Below are 7,137 nucleotides of genomic sequence, written 5' to 3'. Positions count from 1 at the left end.
AGCTGTGGAGACGTTAACTGTATCATATGCGACACACACGTTAAACTTTTACAGCTGTTAGGATTCATTTCAAAGCTGCTTCCCGTCCTATGTTTTATTTTTTAGCAACAATATGTTTTCTTTCTCCTTGACTTTCTCCTGTGTCTTTGTTATCACGTTCACCAAGAACCAAGTTTACAAAAAAGTAATCTTTTAGAAAGTAAGGCCTTCATTTGGCAAAAGGTTTGCAAACAAGCATAGTTGTTTCACATTCTTTTACAATACTGTGTCTTTAAATACATATTTAAACTGTAACATTTCAATGAAATGGCAACCCAAAAGAACGCTTAGCTACTTCATCGCAACACAAGCTAAGTTGTGCTTGCTTAACATAAAAACTGTATTACTTTCTTGACTAGCACTGAATCATAAATTGCAGCAGGCTGTAAGTAAATCCTCAGTATCTAAAACTTTTAAGATCTAGAATATGATAATACTTTGCATGTGCCCATGTTTGGTCGTCAGTGGACTAATCAGATTGTTGTTTCATTTGAAATAATTACATGTTCACAAGTTTTGATTCAATTTAGATCATTTTAGAACATTTTGTGCATGTCTGACCTTTTCTTGATAAAGCGATTAGATTAAATTGAACTGGATCCATGTGTATCTGTACAGATTAACCAGATATACACTGGAAATCGGTAGTGTCCAGTAAGCGCACTTTGAGTTTTGCCATTAAAAAACATCAACATCCCTAAGAGCAACTAGTTTTACAACATGCAGTTTTTGCTGCGAGGAGTTCACAAATTCTCTTTGTGTGAGCATATAAGGAGCTGTGTATTAGCAAATTCCCTTTTACAAAGCTTTAGCAATTAATGTCTTTGCAACTCTTTCTCCTGCCCTCTTTGTTTTAGTGAGCCTGTTTGGACATGAAGTTGAGGGACCTCAGGTAAATCCAAGCAGCTTCACCCAGTTGCAAACAAAGCAGTGGCCTAATCAGCAATTGAGATCACCTGAGTGGGTGTGCAGGGAATTGTCCAAAAAAAGCCTGTTGCAACAAACCTACCTTAAGTCTTAAGTCCAAATATACATACACACTAATTGGACAACATTTCTGGTATGCTATAACCTTAGTACCCCCAAAAAGAAAATGTATTGAAGTTGCAAAGTATGTAAGCTGAACATTTTCCTCCACTCGTCTTGTACAGAACTTGTGGAGAACACAGGTGAGTTTAACAACATACCGTATTTAGTTTCATACATATACAACATCAGCTGATTTAATATGCTTTACTATATACTTTTAACTTTAGTATATGAGAAACTAACTGAGCAAAGCCAATGCTGGTTTAAAATAAAATATCTCTTACCTTGTCAGTTTCTACTCTGACATGACGTACACAGTTTATCGCTGTACCCTTCATCTTTTTACAATTACCCCGTGACCAAGGACATTTAAAGGACACTGAATTAGTTACTTAATCAAATAATAAATTAATGACCGCCCTCATGCTTTTTATTTGTCAACAATGTTGTATAGGCACACATAAAGAGAAAAAACATGATCAAGTTGTAACTAGCTGCTGTGAGTGTTGCATCATGTTGAGGTCACGTCTTGCACAATGTCTCGAGACAATCACACGGTGAAATTAATCCGTTATGCAACGTTACTGCTCACAGCCTGCTGTATGAATTCCCAGGTAACATATCTTATCAGTTTTATTCATCGGGATGCGTTCATGGACAGGAATTTGGTATGATCCCCTACATTACTGCATAGCAACAAGGCACAATATTCAATGTTCTGCCACTGGGGTCCTCTCAATTAACACAATACCAAAAGCTTTGGAAGCGTCGTAAACTAAATTAAGCTCATGGGACTTTGTCTTAGGATTGTCTTTTCTCTTGGTTTGACATCTCTCTGCTGGCCAAGGTACAAGTGGGACTGGCTCTCCTAATGTTGTATTGGTTGGTTTTTTTTGTATGATTTTATTTTGTCTACTTAAGTATTTTTTATATTTAACTTTGCAGACGACTAACGACCACAGTTAATCGCTTCTCTAACTTATTACCAAGTACACTATGATCCAAGTTTCCGATGTAATACCATGATTAGACTTATCAACCCTGCTCTTCCTGCATTGCCAGCATCTTAAAATGAAAATGTGTTCTTTTTATAAGCAAGAAGTCACTGACATTGGATATCCTGTTATCACTACTGTTCCAGATCAAACTTTTGGTCCTAAACCAATTCAACCAAATGTATTAGCTTAGCTTGTTGACACTTTGTCTCACATGCCCTGCTATTCAGTTCCTCACCTCACTCCCTCCTCAATTGGCCCTATTGTTTACTTGACTTTATTAATTGTTCCCTTGCTTCTGGCTGCATCCCTTATTACATCCCACATAATAAATGCCCATTTTTTCCACTCCTGTTATTTAAAAATGTATCGCTAACTCAACTTTGAGCTTTTCTATCAATTATAAGCTAATTGTAAAGTATTTCGCAACAACAAACTACCAAAACTGTGTTTCAATCCTGGTTAATGTTCTATTTGAATACTTCTCAGATACAGTGCTGCCTTTTAACCTGTGGCCAGAGCTTTCTTATCAGTAGACAAAATCAGTGTGTCGTTATTTGAAGGACTCCTCTTGAAAGGTTTGAAAAATATCACTCAAATAAAGATGAGAGTTTCCATCTGTAATCATGTTCCAGTTTCAGCTCCACTGATGCGTGGTGTGCCCCAGGGATCTATTCTCGGTCCTGTTTTGTTTTTCCTTTACATACTGCCATTAGGTAAACATAATCAGTCATTTTAATGTAGTCTCTGCAAATCCACTTTTTCTTTAAGCCATATAATGTTGCATGTCTTGGCAGTCTAATGGAGTGCCAAGACAGCTGCTATTGAATAACGGATGGCTTTATCCATATTTAACATTTAACAAAAATGTGGATGTAAAAAATCTCATTAAATCTTGTTACTTCCGCCAAAGATATACGACCAAAATTAAATCGGCGTTTCCTTTCCTGACTTAGAAAGGAGATTAAGGCCTTTTTGCACTTGGAATGCTAAAATACACAATTTCCATGCTTTAGTCGTCAATGGCTCAACTTAAGCTACTTCATACTGCTGCTGCTTACATTTAAACTAAAACCAAGGGTTACCCTTAACTCATACCTACCTTTAATGGTTCCATTTAAATTAAGTGGATTTTAAGATTATTTTAAGGCTCGACATGGTCCGGCCCCCTGTTATATTTTTGTGCTTTTGATTCCATATGCTCTAAGTTGTAGCTCGAAACCATTGCTGGCTCTCTGTAGGTTGTCTGTAAGGCTTTTGCTATCAGGGAAATTTGTACATTTCTTAAGCACTTTGTAATCTTGTCTCTAGCTTTATATTTTGGAAACATTTGGGTTAAACGTATAACAAAACTAAATATGACTTTTAATAATTGATAGACCTTTTAATCCACAAATGTTTCACATTATATTATTCAAGCAAATAAAACAATGTTTATTTGTTTTTTTATTATTTATTTGGAGCTTTGTTTTTGGTTCCACTGACTCTCATTAGCCTGCATTGGTAGCAATGGACACACCTTGTAGAAATAATTGTGTGATTGTCTCACCTTGGTGATTGCTGATTGGGAAATACACTTGTGGACAGTGATCTGGTGTTTATATAAAGTGGTGTGTGTCTGTGTGTGTGTGTGTGTCATTTGCCCTTTTGGCTGCTCGAGGAAGTTGAGCAGTATCAAAACACTGCATAGGTTCCTGCAAACACTTTATTTGTTGCCCCTGTCCTGGATGTGGTTTTGATAGATGAGTTTGAGCAGTGTGGGGAATTTCCTCCAACTATTAACACCTCCCTGTGGTGTGTTGTTTGTACTTTTGAAATGGGAACTCCTCATGCAAGATAAAGTCTGGGGCATGATGATTAGGTGTTGTCAACATTCAATAATTTAAACCTTTTCGGTTTGGACTGTTCGTAAAAACATAATGGCAGCCAAATATCTCATCAATAAGCTATCCGGTAACACTTTACAATAATGCACACAAAATGTGCTTAGTTACTGAGTAGTGAATAAGGAACGACTAGATAGTTAATGAGGAGCTCCTGAGTGATTGCGATTGAAGAACTGATGGTTAGTTACCAGTTAGCATTTGATACTATCGACCATGATATCCTATTGCAAAGACTAGAGCACTTAGTTGGCATACAGGGAACTGCTTTAGGCTGGTTTAGGTCTTATCTATCTGAACGCTCTCAGTTTGTACGTGTCAACGATGAATCTTCCATGCAAACCAAAGTTAGCCATGGAGTGCCACAGGGCTCAGTGCTTGGACCTATTTTGTTCACCCTATATATGCTTCCGTTAGGCAATATTATAAGGAATCATTCTGTAAACTTTCATTGTTATGCGGATGATACTCAACTATATTTATCAATCAAGCCTGATGAAATTAATCATCTAAATAAAATTCAAGACTGCCTCAAGGACTTAAAAACGTGGATGACCTTAAATTTTTTGATGTTAAACACGACCAAAACTGAAGTTATTGTACTTGGCCCGAAGAATCTACGAAACAAATTATCTAAAGATATATTAACTATGGATGGCATTAATTTGGCCTCCAGTGAGACTGTAAGGAATCTTGGTGTTATATTTGATCAGGATTTATCCTTTAACACCCACATTAAATCCATTTCAAGGACCGCCTACTTCCATCTACGTAACATTGCAAAAATCAGGCATATCTTGCCTCAAAACGATGCAGAGAAACTAGTCCATGCATTTGTTACTTCAAGGCTGGATTATTGTAACTCCTTATTATCAGGGTGTACCAAGAAGTCAGTCAAGTCGCTTCAGCTGATTCAAAATGCTGCAGCTCGTGTACTAACCAGAGTTAGGAAAAGGGACCACATTACTCCTGTTCTGGCTGCCTTACACTGGCTCCCTATAGAACACAGGATAGAATTTAAAATTCTTCTTCTCGCCTACAAAGCCCTTAATGGGCAGGCGCCATCTTACCTTAAAGAACTCATTATACCCTATTGTCCTACTAGGGCATTGCGTTCCAAGAATGCAGGGTTGTTGGTTGTTCCTAGAGTCTCTAAAAGTACAATGGGAGCCAGAGACTTTTCTTATCAAGCTCCACTTTTGTGGAATCAGCTTCCAGTTTGTGTTCGGACGGCAGACACCCTATCCGTTTTTAAGAGTGCGCTTAAGACCTTCCTTTTTGATAAAGCTTATAGTTAGGGCTGATTAGATTCAGCCCCTAGTTTTGCTGATATAGGCTTAGTTTGTCGGGGGACATCTTACTTCTTCCTTCTCTCTGTCTATACCTGTGTACTCTCATGTTCCGATTAACCCAGCTTCCCCAAATTTCTTTCTTTTTGGTGTCTATATACGCCGGGATCCGGAGTCATGGATGATCCTGCGGTCCTGTGTCATGGATTGCGAGTCCTGGATCTTGAGTCGTGGCTGCGGTCCTGGATCATAAGTCCTGGATGGATATCCTCGTGGATTCATCTTCTTATTATACACACATGCATTTCAAAACATTTGGACTACCTATGTTGCAAATGTATTATCTTTTCAATTTGCACACGGCATCTATTGCACGTCTGTCCGTCCTGGGAGAGGGATCCCTCCTCTGTTGCTCTCCCTGAGGTTTCTCCCATTTTTCCCTTTAAACTGTGGGGTTTTCTCTGGAAGTTTTTCCTTGTACGATGTGAGGGTCTAAGGACAGAGGGTGTCGTATTGTCATACTGATATTCTGTACAAACTGTGAAGTCCACTGAGACAAATGTAACATTTGTGATATTGGGCTATATAAATAAACATTGATTGATTGATTGATTGATTAGTTACTAGTAAACAGACTGGGGGGTATTGTATTAATGAATAATTCGTTAATGGTTAGTTAATGAGGAGTTCCTGGGTGACTTTGATTGAAGCAATGGTCGGCTGCAGCAGGGCACTTTTAAACCGGCCATCTTCGGCTGGCTTGGGTCCCACACTGGACCGACTGGTGGAGGTGGATCCGACTCACGTGTTACTGCTTAAGTCATCATTATTTACCTTACCATTACTTAGGCAGTTTGGGTACGGTAAACTCAAGTAACGCATACAAAAAGAGTAGTTACCCATTACCTAATGATTACCTTACCGTTCCTTAAGCCGTTTGTGTCCCCTCAAGTAAAGTAATGCATCAAAAACAGTAGTTACCCATTACCTAATGATTACCTTACCATTACTTAAGCAGTTTGTGTCCCTTCAAGTAAAGTAATGCATCAAAAAGAGTAACTCATTAACTAACCATTAACGATTGATTCATTAATACAGTACCCCCCAGTCTGTTAACCAGTAACTAACCATCAGTTCTTCAATCGCAGTCACTGAGGTACTCCTCATTAACTAACTATTAACTATCTAGTCGTTCCTTATTCACTACTCAGTAACTAAGCACATTTTGTGTACCTTATTGTAAAGTGTTACCAGCTATCCTAAAACAATGTTGAATCCAAGAAGAACTTGTTTTCATTCTTACTCTCATAAGACATTTTATAATCCCTTCAAAGTTTTAACCACACATTTGTAATTGGAAGTGTGAGTCTACTGCCAACTCATCGGCAGTGACGCAACAGAAACTATAAAATAATCAATGAGGGGGCAATTTATCTCATTTTACACCAAACACGTCACCGCTTTCTGTTTTGTGAGTGAGTCACTATATGCAAATGCAATAAAAATCCATGAAGATTGTCGAGACAAGTTTGATTTGTTTGGGAAGCAACACATTGGTGATGTTCTCTGTGTTGTCAAATGGATAACTTTAATTCTCACGGTCAAATTCTCACTCGGATTAAACAAAGAGATCTTTTGTGACCCAAGGGTGCAAGAGTATTTATTTGCAGAAACAACAGAGCTAGTGAAAGAAGTACCCGGTTCGAATATCACACGAATACAAAGAACTGTTTATTCTATACAAATTGAAAGACAAAGGTGTTTTGATAAACCTTTTAAATAATTTCCATTTAGGAACATTGGCGCTACCACGGAAAGTGAAGCTCCTTGGCCCTCTAGTTTCTTCCTGCTCTTCCTTGGCCTGTGCTGTTGCTCAGTTTACCGTTAGGTGTCCACTTGACA

This window comes from Notothenia rossii (assembly GCF_949606895.1).
Source record: "Notothenia rossii genome assembly, chromosome: 7".
NCBI classification, from domain to species: domain Eukaryota; kingdom Metazoa; phylum Chordata; class Actinopteri; order Perciformes; family Nototheniidae; genus Notothenia; species Notothenia rossii.
Note: the sequence above shows the minus strand (reverse complement) of the source record.